This window comes from Engraulis encrasicolus, chromosome 3 (genome assembly GCF_034702125.1).
Source record: "Engraulis encrasicolus isolate BLACKSEA-1 chromosome 3, IST_EnEncr_1.0, whole genome shotgun sequence".
In the NCBI taxonomy this organism is placed as follows: domain Eukaryota; kingdom Metazoa; phylum Chordata; class Actinopteri; order Clupeiformes; family Engraulidae; genus Engraulis; species Engraulis encrasicolus.
Genome location: NC_085859.1, coordinates 24,409,427 through 24,426,689, shown reverse-complemented (window position 1 = coordinate 24,426,689; position 17,263 = coordinate 24,409,427).

The following is a 17,263-nucleotide window of genomic DNA, read 5'->3' as shown; positions in this document are numbered from 1 at the left end:
CACATGCCATGATATTCCAGCCCCCCTTATGCCACTACCCACCTCAGTTCAAATCCACGGTTGCCAGGCGACTCCTGGCCCCCTTCCAGTACCTGGCTTTGGTTCATTCCGGAAGCACAATGTAGGAAATTAACTTCTCCCCACTTTGTCACAAGAAGTGGCAGTGGCAGCAGCGGCAGCAGCAGCAGCAGCAGCAGCACTAGGAGCGACGGGGGCCAGATTTTTTGTTCCACTCAAAATCCCTGAGCTGCCATGTAATTCACTTGGAATTTCTGTGGAAAATTCGAGATAAAAAAGACTATTTTGAAGACCATGCCCCTAGCTGTAGAGAGGGACATTTTCAATTATATTGAGCAGGTTTGGTCTATTTGTTCTCTCGACTCATTTTTCTTCATTTCTCTTCCTCCTCTTTTTCTGAAGATGGAGGTGGGGCTGGCATATGCCCTCTACGCCCACGTACCTGTTCCAGCGAACAAATAGGTGCTCACATCAGGCCCTCTCATGCTAAATGACTTTGGCCCTGGACGAGTGGAGTGGGGCGTGAAAAACATGCTGGCTTCTTCATCTGCTGCTGCTCGCCCTCCCTCTTTCACCTCTCTTTCTCTGTCTGTCGCTCTCTTGCTCTTTTTCTCATATGCGCTCTCTCTCTCTTTCTCTCTCTCTCTCTCTCTCTCTCTCTCTCTCTCTCTCTCTCTCTCTCTCTCGTCTACCCCTTCACCAGTCTGTCTGACTCACTTTTACTGTCTCACTCTTTGTCTAACTATTTTCTCTCTCTCTCCCTCTCCCTCTCTCTCTCTCTCTCTCTCTCTCTCTCTCTCTCTCTCTCTCTCTCTCTCTCTCTCTCCCCCATCAAAATTTCCGAGGTTAGTTGCCGTGCTTCACTTCCAGAAAAATCAACACAGTGGCCATGATTACACGAATCAATTTTCTCCCCCCCCCCCCTCCTTCCCAACCCGCTCCTCTCTCAGAGTAGACGGATTCAGAATGTGTCGAGGGAATTGCATTCCAATCTTTGATCATCTGTAATGAAAAGATTGAAGCCTGTCTCCGAATGGAATAACAGGATTACCAACGGGATCAGGGATGGGGAGAGGAGGGTGTGTGTGTGTGTGTGTGTGTGTGTGTGTGTGTGTGTGTGTGTGTGTGTGTGTGTGTGTGTCGTGTGTGTCGTGTGTGTCGTGTGTGTGTGTGTGTGTGTGTCGTGTGTGTGTGTCGTGTGTGTCGTGTGTGTGTCATGAGGCGTTTTGGAGAGGACGGGGACAGCATCTGTAAATCTGGCTTTTCAAAGGGATGTTGGATTAGAGTCACATATGCTTCAATGACACTGGAAAAACATAGACACACACACACACACACACACACACACACACACACACACACACACACACACTAAAACATACAATTTCTCTCTCTCTCCCTCGCTCTCTCTCTTCTGTCTATCTATCTCTCTCTCTCTCTCTCTCTCTCTCTCTCTCTCTCCCTCTCTCTCTCAGACACACACACACAGAATAAAGTGAACGCCTGTAGCACAAAAAAAGCGTTCCATCTGACAATCACACTTCATGCTCTGACAGAACATTTAAAAGAATAACATAGCGTTTGTTCGCTTGCTCACACATATACATGAGCAGGCAGGCAGGCAGGCAGGCAGGGTGAAAGTGATCCAAATGAAGAGCGCCGGGGCCCGGGCACGTTTCCCCCTGCTAAAGGTCAGACGTGGGAGTCTGTGAAAATAATATAATTGATCCCCTCCGCCAGATATTGTTTGTATGTTTGAAATGTCAGGGGGCTTTAGCTGGATTGTAGTTAGATGGAGGGAGGGTGTGTGTGCGCGCGTTGGGAGGGTGTGTAAGTGTGTGTGTGTGTGTGGGGGGGGGGGGTCGGTAGGGCGCCAGACAGCGTAATGTAAAGGCGGATTGATCATCAGACATCACATGACACCTCCCCATCTCTGTGTGTCTCGCTCTCTCTCTCTGCCCTTCTCTCGTTCTCTTTCTCTTTTTCTCTCTCTTTCTCTCTCTCTCTCTCTCTCTCTCTCTCTCTCTCTCTCTCTCTGTCTGTCTGCCTGTCTCATGGTCTCTCTGTTTATCTCTCTGTTCTCTTCCTTTCATGGCACGCGCACACACACACACACAACCTCTCTCAGCTGAATTTAATTCAATTGAATAAGCTTTATTAGCAGGGAGATTTCCATAACATTATTGACAAAGTAACATGTGCAAAACAGTGAAATGGGACAGACAAATGATTCTGCACGCATGCACGCACGCACGCACGCACGCACGCACGCACGCACGCACGCACGCACGCATGCACGCACGCACGCACGCACGCACGCACACACACACACAAAAATCAACCTCAAGTCAGACATCATGTCTGCTGTTGCCCCACTGTACTGTGTTCCTCATGTCAGGGGGCAGCCTTTTGAAAAACCCCAAACCCCACATTACCCCACATTACCACTCATCACTACATCCCCCTCCAACACCAGCCCCACCCCCACACCCTCATCCCATTTCATGTCACAAATCGGCCCGTGGCAACTTAAGCAACATCATTCCCCAAAACTAACTCACATCAACACCCCCATCCCCACCCACCCCATTACAACCCCCCCCATTCCCACCCCTCTACCACATCACCATCCCTCTACCCCACCACCTCTCTACCCCATCACTACTCCGCCCCCACCTCCACCCCCCGCCCAGCACCACCCCCTACCCCCATCACCACCCCCTAGCCCCCTCACCACCCCTCTACTCTTCCACTACCTCGTCATCCCGTACCACTCTACCCTATCACCATCCCATAGCCCCATGACCACCCTCATCACCACCTCGCTACCCCATCACCATCCCCTACTCCCATCACCACCCCTAGTACTCTCATCGCCACCTCCTAGCCCTATCACCAGCCTCTACCCCCATGGCCATCCCCCTCCCCCATCACCACCTCCCTTCTCCCATCACCACCCCTGGGTTGTGCCATGGCCTCCCAGCATGGTGTAGCCGGTGCCCTGCTGTTATTTAATTACCCTGCTACTTTTCAATTCAACTGGCTTTGATGAGGGGCAGACAAGAGGACAAGGCGGCCTGCCATGCACTGGTGTGTGTTTCATAGATGACACACAGACGCACACTCACACGCACGCAGACACACACACACACAGACGCATGCATAGACAAGTACACCTGCACCAAGACTCACACATACTGTACAGTGGACACACACACACACACACACACACACACACACACACACACACACACACACACACACACACACACACACACACACACACACACACACACACACACACACACACACACACACAGACGCATGCATAGACAAGTACACCTGCACCAAGACTCACACATACTGTACAGTGGGCACACACACACACACACACACACACACACACACACACACACACACACACACACACACACACACACACACACACACACACACACACACACACACACACACACATTCCATGTCTCTCCTCCTTCCTCTGTTACCGTCTTTGCGCTCCTCCTCCTTGTTCTTCAAGCAGCTTGTGCTCTCCTAATCACTCTCTTTCTTTCTCTCTCCCCACCTCTCTATCCCTCTTTCTAGATCTCTCCTCTCTTGCCTGCTTTCTATCTGTCCCCTTGCCACTGCACCATTGTCTTTTTATCCCTTTCTTTTGCTCTCCTTGCCTCTGCATCATCTTTCTTTCTTTCTCTCTCTCCCCCTCTGTGTTTCCATTTCTCTCCACACCACTCTGTCCCCCTCTATCCTCTTCTCTCCTCTTCTCTACACTCCCCTCTTTACTATTTCCTGACTACTCTATCCGTCTCTCTCTATCTCCCTTCTCTTCTCTCTGTATCCCCTCTTTCTCAATCTCGATCCCCCCCTCTCTGTCTTTGTCCCTGCGAGGCACAGATGGTATTTTTTTTATCAATGTCAGTGGCAGCTTCTTTCTGCTCCGATGAATAGATTCTAAGGAGGCCTTGACATTATTTCAGATAACAGAGGGAGCAGAGAAAAGAAAAGAGGGTCAAGGATGGAGGGAGTTGGGGAGGGAGGACTCTGGCAATGGAGGAATAAAATGAAAAACACTATGCAATGCTGAAACAGAGTTCTTCTTTCTTCTTCTTCTTCTTCTTCTTCTTCTTCTTCTTCTTCTTCTTCTTCTTCTTCTTCTTCTTCTTCTTCTTCTTCTTCTTCTTCTTCTCCTTCTCTTATTCCCTTTGCAGGAAGGAGGGCCTTTTATAAACGGTTTCCCTGTCAAAGCTTGTCACAACGCATCAGTAAACAATAACAATGCACGTATGTTAATAGTAATAACAATAACGATGGCAACAATAATGCAAATTGTTGTTTGTTTGTGAGCATCATTGTTAGGCATCAGTCGATTGCAATTGGCCTAGTTTGCAGAGACCGACTGACGGTGCCCCTGGAATGGGAACTAATTAGTTTGTCTCTACGCTAGCGAATGCCGTGGAGAATAAAAGCTTTATATCAAAGCCAGTGGACCTACAGGTCAGCCGCTTGTTATACGCTTTTGTTCTTGCTCATTAATGATAATTAAAATGACTCACAAAACTTACCGTTTCATCTGGAATCACATTTCCTAACGGGCTCTCTCTCTTTCTTTGTCTCAAACAGAAAAGGATTGTAAGGATGAAAAGAGCACCTCTAAAAATTATTAAGTTATTAGAGGGAACAGAAAGCAAACAGATAGATGGTATTAAACTTGTATTAAAATAATTATTAAGAGAGCTGGATAAGTAAGTAAGCAAAGTTATCAGCGAGGAGGTTTTTTTTTATCTTAAATGTGTGCGTGCTGTGTGAATCCTGATTAGGTGGGCAGGGCTGTTTCTCTGGTGTTTTGTATGGTGATTTTCTTTGTCTTCTATACACATCACATCGGAAAGCGATATGAGGTTAGTATCAATTAGAGTCTATTTTATGAAACAGTGAATCAGATTTGAATATTGCAGAGGTCCCATGCGAATAGAACTAGATTTTGATCCCTGAAAAAAAAAACTGCTCATGCATTGCATTTCACACGTTACAGTAGCCTACATCCAACAATGACACCATGAAAGACATACATCTTGGGCCAAAAAAACAACTATTTGAGTTGTGATTGGTCCGCCAGTTTCAGGGCCTGGGGCATTGTCCGAGGCTAGACCCACTCGCAGACAAAAATAATTTTGCCCACTGGCGGGTGGGGCTAGTTTACTAGGCTCTTCCAGAGATTGTTCCCTGGAACATTTTTCAGAAGTAGCAGTAGTATGTTTAGGTAGCAGCAGTATCAGTAGCAGTGATGATGGGAAAGAGCTTCTACTTTGGGAGGTGAGCACTGCACTGCACCGTGCCTATTTATTTGCTGGTCAAACCACTTATCTTTTAATGAGAAACGATAACTGTGTGTGTGTGTGTGTCTGTGTGTGTGTGTGTGTGTGTGCGTGCGTGCGTGCGTGCGTGCGTGCGTGCGTGCGTGCGTGCGTGCGTGCGTGCGTGCGTGCGTGCGTGCGTGCGTGTGTGTGTGTGTGTGTGTGGTGTGTGCATACATGTGTGTACAGTATGTGTACATAGGAAGGTATGCGTGATAAATATCTGTGTTTGGGAACTGAGCAAAGAACATGTAAACCACCCTACACACACACACACACACACACACACACACACACACACACACACACACACACACACACACACACACACACACACACACACACACACACACACACACACACACACACACACTAATGTGTCTCTCCACTCCAACATATCCGTGGCCGTTGTGAATTATTTGTAGTAGGGCTCATTTCTCCAGGTTCTGCAGATGGTAGATCATTATCAAAAGTGTGGTTGGCTAGAAATAAAGTGAGGCCGCCCAGAGGAAGGTATCTGTCTGGTAAAAGGGGCTATCTGAATGCCTTCATCCAGCAGCACCATTTCAGCTTTTAATTTAATATTCAGACCTTTCGTCCACAGCCTATAAATTACTCGCGGTTCTTTTTTCCCGGTATACTGCCTGCTGAATGTTCATGTCCTGCACAGTGTTAAGGCTACACTATTCTGAGAGTATATGGTCTCCATTTACTGTTGTTAAAGTAATTCAACTCTTTTTTGAATGTTGAATCAATAATTGAGTTGAATTGAACACTGTTGTATGGTATAATATGGCTTTGCAGTGTTAATTCAACACTAACAGCATTGAATTTAACACGAATGGGACTATTTTCATTGAACATTGCATTTTACACTGTACGATATTATAACATTCTTGCACCTTAATTGCAACTCATCTCATACACTATGTTGATCCAGCAATGTTCAACTGTGTTTGAGCCTCAGGGTGTAATCTTGCTTTCTTAATGCCACATCCCTTAAGATACTACTCGTGTTATAAATAAGCTGTTATCAGAATGGCAATGACCAAGTCGTAATGCATTACTAAAGGCCCTGTGCACTGTCATAGTGGTGTAGAACTATGGTAGTTATGTATTTTCAGTGACTACCGGTATTACAACGTGGTGAGACGGTGTCTGCAGGGGCGGATTAAGAAATTATGGCCCCCTGGGCCAGACACTGTCTTGGCCCCCCATACCCACCCAAAAACGTGCCTTGACTCTGTTAATCAGACATGCTAAGAAAACTACACACAGTGCTCATAGTTAGCAGATAATTAGACACTACGATACACCACTGTTGGTGGGTAGACAATTTGTGTATGGGGATGTGGGGGCCCTCCCCCAGAAAATGTTGTATTTTTAGATGCAATATCCTGCATTCTAATCAATTCAGGGAAGGAATGGCAAATCCCATCTGACTCTCTCCCTCAACTTTGAGATGTTGAGATGACAAAATTATTGTCACCGTGCCATGCATGATGTGATGCTATGCTGAGATTACTATCAATCAGTCATTATGACTGAAAGCCAAAAAGTGCAACTTTAAATGCTGACTCCACCAAACAGTAGGTAGGCCTACACACAAGTCATTTTTGTAGCAACCACAACCAATGGTAGAAACTCATGAATTCAAATAATTGGAAAGATAATTATTGCAAAGGCTGGATTGGGTTTTGAAGGCTGGATTGGGTCGTGGCCATGGGGCCAAGTTGGCCTGGCCTCTTGGGGTCTTGGCCCTTTGCCCCCCATGAGCCCCCCCACACTTGGACCTGACTTGGCCTGTGGGACTATACCAGTTCATTGTACACTATATTGGCTGGCACATGAAGCATCTTGGAAAGATTAGTATTGCAGATGTGGTTTTGAAGGCCGATTTGGGTTGTGGACGTGGGGCCAAGTTGTCCTGGCCCCTTGGGGCCTCTGCCCCCCTGGGCCTGGGCCCGGTAGGCCCATTCATTAATCCACCCCTGGGTGTCTGGTAAGGGGCTGCAGTCATTCCACCTTTAGTAGGTCACTTTTAAAAGCTGTTCTCTTCCTCGTTGCCAGCGATGTCAATCAGGTAAAGTCAGTGGAGTTTCTATTTAATCAAAACTAGAGTCAAAGAAAAGTGTCCAAATATCAAAGGGAGTTATTCCTTCAATTGTAAGTGACATTTGGCATTTGATGCCACATGACATTTATGCGATACAAAATAAATCACAGGACTTTTCATCTGTGAAAGTTCTTTTCCATGTCATGGATTCCTGGAATTTAATTAGGCCTATACCGTATATCAAAATCGGATCAAATTGAAGGTAGCAGGACCGTTATTGATCTGCCAATCATACCAGGGTAGGGGGACCTTTACGTCAATCAAGGCTTGTGCGTTTTTAAGGAAGAAAAAGACTTGTACGTATATGCAAGATCTGATTATTTAGAAAGTATAATGATTGATTCATACAATTCATGTCCAGAGAGTGGCTCCATACATCTATTGGATCAACTACGATAATCAAATCAAGAAAGAGGCTTATGCAAAATGACTTGTGGTTCCTCCATGCGTTCACAAGCACATGGCTAGGTATTTTCAATGTCATCCTAAAATTACTTTCAATTCATGCCATGTATCTCAACATAAATCACACAAAGACTACAGTATATCATATACACTCAACAATAAGCCACAATTTAGTGGAAAATTAAGCATAATGGCTTTGACATCAAAGCTTTACATATTTTATTTTTGCTCCCATGTTTTAGTTTTTTGCCATTCCGTGATTAAAATGCACGATGCAGTGCATGGCTTATACAAAATACACTGGTGCTCAATGCCTTGAGATGACTTGAACGATTTAATGTATACCTCCTGACATGTATTTCTTTCTGTTCCACGATTAAGATGCAAAGCTTTAGGCGGCTGATTTGCTCGCTGCTGCAGGCAAATCTCTTTAAGACAGCTGCACAACACATAGCAAGTCTAATTGTTAATCAAAGCCTGCGCCTTAGTGGGTCTATTCCAAGAACTCCATTGATTTTTTCGACATCCATTCCTTGTCCTTAATCTCTTCCCCGTGTTTAAAAGGGGGAAGAAGGCCTGCATGGAGGATGGAAAAAGCAAAGCAAGGGCAAGCGGATAGGCCAACAACATCTGAAACATCATGACATCGTTTTGCGAGCACTTAGAGAGCACCGAAACACAAGTCGTAACACTGTCAGCTGATTATATCACATCGCACTCTTGACATCCTGTGTGAACCTTCGAAGAAGACAGAAGTTTGTCATCTAAAGGTAAAAACATTTTTTACACGTCTGCAATAAAACAAATCAGTCAGTTATACAGGTCACTCTGGTGGTAGGCCTACTTGCTGCTTCGCATTTGTTTAATTTTCCTTCATGAAGCTGTTTTTTTGTGAACACAAAATGTATTAAAGAGAAATAGAGCACGTTGTGAAAGACCTCAGGACAATTTGTTGAAACACAAGAATACAGAGTAATACTTGAAAACTTCACTTTTCTGTGGAGGTGGGAGATCAACCTGCTTGTCTTTACAGATCAGTAAAAGCTGGAATAATTGAGTCTCATGGTTGCAGAAGCAGAGTGCCCTCTCCCAATTCATTACTAATTGATGGTATTGGTTGGCAATTTGTTATCAGATTTGTATGCTGTGGTTGCATCTTCCACTCACATGTCAATGGGAAAGATTTTTTAGCCTTTTGGGCCAAGTCGGGGAATCCCCACTCCCACATGCTGTGGCAATGGAAACACACAGCTGTGTCCCATGGAATTGAACTGCTCATCCTTTTTGGACTGAAGAAGAAGAAAAAACAATTAGCAACCAGTTCACCAAGGCTGGGTCAATATATTCAGGCTTTGGATTCAAGCTCCAATATTGTGTTGCCTCGATATTTACTGTCATTTGTTTTGTGAGTCATTCGTCTTTAACCTTGCGTTTCCAAATTGCTGCTTTTAAAAAGACATTATGCACATGTGGTGGCGCAATGTTTAAAGGTACCTCAGATCTACATGTACATTTAACCCTATCCAGACCGGGGGGGGGCTAAAAGTGCCCGCACCAACTTTGATGTCGTATAACTCCTGAATGACTAAAGCTATGACTACGAAACTTTGTGACTTTTCCTAAAATGAAGTTGGCTACAGTGTGATACCAAAATATTAGGTTTATAGTTTTTGCTGTTGCCATGGCAACGGTTTTCTGACAGGTACGCCTGACCAAAAATCACTGATCTAAGTCTCATCATCATCACTTTTCATATTTTTTTCATTTTCATTACCATCAGACACCCTTGTGAACATTTGAAGTGGTCTGAAGCACATAATAACCAAAATTGATGTGCATTACCCAAGTTAGATGGAAAATACGTTAAGGTCACATTTTGGGCAATAAAATCAGGAAATGACGTCATAATGATGTCATAATATCCAATAATGACACCAAACTGATGTCATTCATAGATCTTTGGCTGAAGATCATCCCCTCCAAGTTTGGTGGTCATACGCCATTCGGTTCCCAAGTTATGAGGGGGGGGGTCAAAAGAGCCCCCCCCCGGTCCCAGGAATGCCAAAAAAGCCCGGTCTGGATAGGGTTAAATAATGAGGTCGAGGTCATTTGTGGTTTGCTACCCAAATGTACACACACACACACACACACACACACACACACACACACACACACACACACACACACACACACACACACACACACACACACTCCCCTCCGAGCGTAATGCAAATATGAATGCAAATGAAAGATCAGTCCTGCCAGACTTATGAAGACAAATCAATCAGTGGAGTGAAGGGACGAAGGGACACACATACACATTTGCACACACACACGCACGCACGCACACACGCACGCACGGACGCACGCACGCTCACACGCACACACGCACACACACACGCACGCACGCACGCATGCACGCACGCACGCACGCACACATGATTACTTTTATTTGGACCCAAGAGACAAGGATTAAAGACACAAGATCAGAATATTTTGGAAGAGGCTATTGACAGGCTGGCAGATCTTAAAAACTACACACACACACACACACACACACACACACACACACACACACACACACACACACACACACACACACACACACACACACACACACACACACACAAACACACACACACACACACACACACACACACACACACACACACACACACACACACACACACACACACACACACACACACACACACACACACACACACACAACCATGTGTGTTTCTCATTCATTGAAATAACCATGCATCTTTGCATAAGCTTGCCTGAGGTGCGTGTTGGGGCATGCATGCCTGCTCGTGTTTGCACGCTTGTGTATGTTGTGTATGCATTGTAATGCACTATGCTCAGGAAAATGTGCCACTTTTGTGGACCATATTTTCGTTGTGCCTGCTGCCCGCTCCAGCCATTACAGCCCAGCTGCAACATAAAAAGCAACCAGCAACACTCACTACTGACCTGCCATTATGCTTATCCTGTCCTAGAGAGAGAGAGAGAGAGAGAGAGGGAGAGAGGGAGAGAGAGAGAGAGAGAGAGAGATAGACAGAGAAAGAGAGATAGAGAGAGAGACATAGAGAGAGAGAGAGAGAGAGAGAGAGAGAGAGAGAGAGAGAGAGAGAGAGAGAGAGAGAGAGAGAGAGAGAGAGAGAGAGAGACAGACAAACAGACAGACAGAAAAAGATGGGGAAAACAGGGGCTGTGTGTGTGTGTGTGTGAGAGAGAGAGAGAGAGAGAGAGAGAGAGAGAGAGAGAGAGAGAGCGCTCTCTGCAGGAGCTGGTGCAGCTGGCTTCTCCTCTCCTCTCCTCTCCTCTCCTCTCCTCTCTTCTCCTCTCCTCTCTTCTCTGCTCCTCTCCTCTCGCTGTTCCAGTGGCATCTGTGTAATTACTGTGATCCAGGTAAAAAATGTTCATATTTCGTCGCCCCACATCACAGATAGGATCTAATAATCTACAAGCCTTTCAAAATTGCAACAGTATCTCCTCTCTCCTCTCCTCTCCTCTCCTCTCCTCTCCTCTCCTCTCCTCTCCTCTCCTCTCCTCTCCCTTATGCATTATGAATGAGTCACTGATTGCTTTTCTGCATAGATTAGCAATCATTTCACACACTCTTTTAATCTTATATATAAAACATGCATATGTATCTTATATCTTTTATATACAGCATTATCTTGCATCCTGTACATCGTATAATTCATATCCTTTCTTGCTATATTTGTGTGTTATATACAGGGGCTGGTCCAAGCCAAAAACTGCCGCGCCAGTTTTTTGTCCCAAAGCAACCCTGTAACTAATCTATTGTTCCTTGCCCTGCTTCTAGTTTTCTCTCTCCAGGTCATTTTGTCTATATGCAAAGGGGTGATAACTTAGATGTTTGAGTTGCCTCATGTCTATGCAAGTGCGTTTGATCTGTCATCTCATTTGGGTAGCACTTCATTTTAACGGGGCTTTCATTTCAGTGTACTTACAGTTTTTCTCGATTGCCTCCACACAAGTTCTGGTTCTTCACACACAATTCTCGGAACATCTCACCCATTTCCCAACTCCCCTAACCAATGTCACTGAACACTAAACACAATTCCTACTTAACACTCAAATTCCAGTTTTAAAACACACTCTTTTCACACCATTACACACAATTCTCTGGATTACACTCAATTTTCATAAAGAAAAACACTGGGTTTCTCATGGAACACACTGTCATTCACAACACTACAATCAACTGCCATACTATGTTCACTTCCTCATCACATGGGCAAACTCTCTTCATACCGGTTTACAATCTGAAATCATCACCCCATAAGGACACACATTGCATGTGATATTGATGAAAACATGAGTGGATGCAGTGTGAAAACAACTTTTTTCTGTTTTTGAACTCCAAAATCTGTTATACAAGAGATCACTTTCATGTGGTTACCCAATATTTTACAATAAATTAGTGAACTTTCTTTACGTAAATGTCAGAAAAATATGTAAAATATATTTTTTGCCACACATCTGTGTACTCAATGGAGGAGGCATGTGGCGATATTGCTGTTGATGCCTTCTCTGGGTGGATGCGCCATGCAAGACGGTATTTCCCTCGTTGCCTGGCCAGGGAAACTATTGCATGTGATGTGGATGAGGTCCTGTGGCCAGACCACAATAGAAGGCAGGATGAAGCAGAGTAGATGTGAGTGTGTGTTTTTTTTTCCATAGCAATAGTCTATACAGTAATGTAATAGGTTTTTTGTACTGCCAAATAGGCAGTGGGGTTTATCTTTGTGTTGTTTTTGTGAAAAAGAAATAAAAATCTTTCTGTTTCTGTTTGTGTGTTGTGGGAATGAAGTTTTTCCAACTTATCCATGCAATCCAGAAAAAAGCCCAAGTTACTGGGAGAAATTAGTTTTACCCTGTGCCCAACAGTGTTTTAATGGGTCTGCAAATGTGTATTGTAGTGACTGTCTGTGTGTGTCATTTGACGACAAAATGAGGTTTTTAGAAGAGAGTACATTGTTTTGAGACAAGACGTGCAATTTCAGAGGTAGTGAAGAGTTTGGCCCGTTGTGTGTGAGGTTTGGAGATTTGTGTGTAGAGTTTTGAGAATTCGAGGACCGATTCCGAAAATTGTGTGTAGGCAATCGAGAAAAACTGTAATCAGTAGGTACAGTGTAACAACTGGTGTAAATAACATGTGCAACTGTAGTACGTTGTACTCACAATGTGTGTGTTTTTGTGTATCTACGTACATACCAAGAGTGCCTGCCTTGGGCCTCAGTTCCCTTTGGAATGGTATTGTAAAACCATTCATATGGTCATCACTGTCATTATGGTATGTAGATGTTTAAAATGTATGATGTAACGACATGTTCTGCAGTTGAAGAGTTCAGATGCAAAACCCCCTAAGTGCCATTGCAAAAAATAATCTTGATTCATATCAAAATTGCATATTATTTTATTTTATGTATGTAACATAACTATTTATATGTATTATCAAGTACATAAATGTAAACCAAACCAACAACGGCGTTCTCTAAAAATATAGAAGTGCAGGTCTTCAGAAATGGAGTTAGGGGGTTTTGCATCTGAACTCTTCAGTTGTACTAACATGTTATTACACCAGTTGTTCCACTGTACCTAATGAGTAAATACACTGTAAATAAAGCCCCATTGAAATAAAGTATTACCGCAATTTGTGTATTATGTATGAGATGCTGGACACCGCAATTTCTTTTGGGATCAATTAAGTAACTCTTCTCCATACTCTATTCCTACAGTAAACAGTGTTCTGCCACTACTGCTAAGTAATCATTGAGTAGAATGAGTGACCGAGGGGATCATAGGCATGCACAGATAGGGACAAGGTGGTGCTAAAGCACCTGCCCCTTTGCCCTACTGGACAAAAAAATGCCCTTTTTGAAAGTTCTTTTTTTGTCACAATGTACTGTGGTCCATGTTGACATGATCATCTACAAATGCTTGACGATCAAAAGCACGAAACAATTTCCCAATATAATAATATATAATCTCTGTATCCTACTAAGGCAGCTGGAAGTTCCACAAGCCCCCCACCCCCACCTCGAGCACCTGCCCACCAAAATGTCTGTGCATGGCATTAGAGGGGATGTTGGTGAAGGCTTCCCCATTACTCTTGCTGTTAAATGCCTTCTCCTAAATGAAAAAAGCTCTCTATTCTACATTGATGGACGTGCATGTGCAAGATAATGCCAATAGCTATATACTGTGGCTCACAATGAATGTCTTATAGGCTACAATATGTAAATTACTGCCAAAGGCCATGGAGGAGCAATAAGCTGTAATCATTCACCTCCTTTAAGCCTGGATAGGAGGCGGACTTTGCATTAGGCAAACCTAGGCAATTATCTAGACCCTCAACCCTGCACAGGGGCCCCAAACCGTCACACCAGTCGCAATGGAAAAAAATGTAGGCCTGATCTTAACTTGTCACTTATGTAAAGTAATAGAAGGTATATATATATGAGACTTAACATAAAACATAGAACCCTTGCTCCTTTCAAGCCAATTGGTGACATGTTTAAAGAATGCCTTTGATGGCCCCATGCTTATATTTCGCCCCTAGGGCACCAACATGGCTAGATCCGCTCCTGCTGGATAAAGGACATATAGGCCTACGTCATATGTAATAGTCCACAATTAAATACCTCTCTGATGCCTCATTTTGTCCCCCCTGGGGACCCATGCTTATATTTGGCCTAGGGCCCCAACATGGCTAGCTCCGCTCCTGCTGGACACAGGACATATACGTAACGCAATATGTAATAGTCCACATTTAAATATCTCTCTGATGCCTCATTCCCCCCTCCTGCTCTCTATGTATCTTTCTTCCAGCCAGCCATTCATTATTGGTCCTAATGCACGAACCATATACAGAAAATAAACATCCTGTTTGACAAATGACAGCCCTATTGTGTTACATATACATGAATAATTAAGCCAGGGAAAAGGGGAACGCATGTCATGTGGCTCACACCAAGAAAAATAGTTGTCACACTCACGCACACACACACACACACACACACACACACACACACACACACACACACACACACACACACACACACACACACACACACACACACACACACACACACACACACACACACACACACACACACACACACACACACACACACACACACACACACACACACACACACCGACAAGCATGAAAGCTCTGCTAGGTAACTGAGCTTGGCTGTGAACGGCGCTTTCTCTCCTGCGGGCGACATTCGAAATGGATTGCTCGCGAATATTTTTCACCTTTTGCGCTCGGACATGCTGTTTAATAATTACAAATTCAGTATCCGTGATATAGTGAAATGGCTGGGGCCCCGCTCCGCGCAGCTCCACGGCCATGGATGGCTTTCATTAGCACGAGTGTGTTTGACACATACGAGACGAAGCACGTCCGACGGGAGAGGAATGTCACGATGCAGTTAACACCAACCAACGGTTACGGAGTGCGTGTGTGTGTGTGTGTGTGTCTGTGCAGGGAAGCAGACAGAGGGGGGCAAAGGGGGCAGTTGTCCCGGCCCCAGGGACAGAGGGGGCCCAGAATTGGATTCTCATTACATTGGATGCATCGAGGGGGATGAAAGGAGACCCTTTCAGATGAATTGGTCCGGGGCCCAGCCCAAGCTGTCATCGGCCCTGTATGTGTGTGTGCGTGTGCGTGTGCGTGTGTGTGTGTGTTTTACAGAAGCTAAATGGACTGTGTCACACAGTCTGAGACATTATGGCTGGAGGGAAAATATGGTGTCCACACGTTTATGAGAAATGCAAATGGCGAAAAAAAAGAAATATATAATATCATAATAATGGGCTCGGTAATTTGGGTGTAGTTTTGAATATGCCTGGCGAGGTTCAATCAAAATAAAAATTTGATGTTTAATTTTATTCATAATTCAAATGAGCCTTTTGGAGGAACGGAAAATTGGCAGTAGGTTGGTGGTGGTGGTGATGGTGGTGGTGGTGGTCGGGGGGTTTTGAAAAATCCCTATCGAATGGAAAAAGGCCTTGAGCTGAGCCTGGCCTGGCACATGGACGTCTCCATCGTACATGGCAGATGCCTATGTGAAGACTAGCATGGTGGAGAGAGAAAGAGAAAGAGAAAGAGAAAGAGAAAGAGAAAGAGAAAGAGAAATAGATAGAGTCCTTCTCGAAAGAATGGAGAGGGAAAAAAGAGAGAAAAGGAGAGAGAGAGAGAGATAGAGACAGAGAGAGAGAGAGAGAGAGGGTTGAGTGAGAGTGCTTTGTCAAAAGAGTGAGGAGGGAGAAAGAGAGAGAAGAAGGAGAGAGAACTACAGAGGTAGGAGGGAGAGAAAGACAAAGAGGTAGCTCATAGAAGGGGTGAGAGAAGAGAGAGAAAGAGAGAACTAGAACAAGAGAGTACAGTGAAGGGGGGTGGGGGCTTCAGCGAAAGAGCGAATGCGAGAGTGCGCGAGAGGGAGGGCGAGATGGAGAGAAAGGTAGCTGATTAAGAGAGAAAGGGCTCTAATGGGGCTCAGCTGTGACTGGTCCCTGTGGGTCCCGGGGTGCTATGCATCTACACTGCACGACTACACTGCATCAGGCAGAGGGGACAGGGGGGCAGGGGGGCAGAAAGTCAGAGGCAGCAGGGCCCATTCTAGTCAGTTTGGTGCCCTAGGGCCTAGGCGAAGACCACTTTCCTTTCTATACATTTAGAAATTGTGTATAGCGTCGTCGTACATCTGATCGAGCACCGGTTGATCTAGTGGGCCTACCTACAGTGCTGGCCAAAAGTATTGGCACCCGTTCAATTCTGTCAGATAATGCTCAATTTCTTCCAGAAAATGATTGCTATCACAAATGCTGTCTTCATTTGTTTGTCTCGCAATGAAAAAACACAAAAGAGAATGAAAAAAAGTCATGAACGATCATTTTACACAAAACTCAAAAAATGGGCCGAACAGAAGTATTGACACCCTCAGCCTAATACTTGGTAGCACAACCTTTCGACAAAATAACTGCGAACAACCACTTCTGATAACCATCAATGAGTTTCCTACAACACTCTGTTGGAATTTTAGACCATCCTTGAGGTGATTTGAAGGGTGCTTTCTCCACACTGCCATTTTGAGATCTCTCCATAGGTTTTCTATAGGATTCAGGGGTGGACTCCTACATTATGCTGCAACATTTGTTGATAGTCTTCAGACTTCATAATTCCATGCACACGGTCAAGCAGTCCAGTGCCAGAAGCAGCAAAGCAACCTCAAAACATCAGGGAAACTCTGCTATACTTGACTTTAGGGACCGTGTTATTTTCTATGAAGGCCTCATTTTTTTTCCT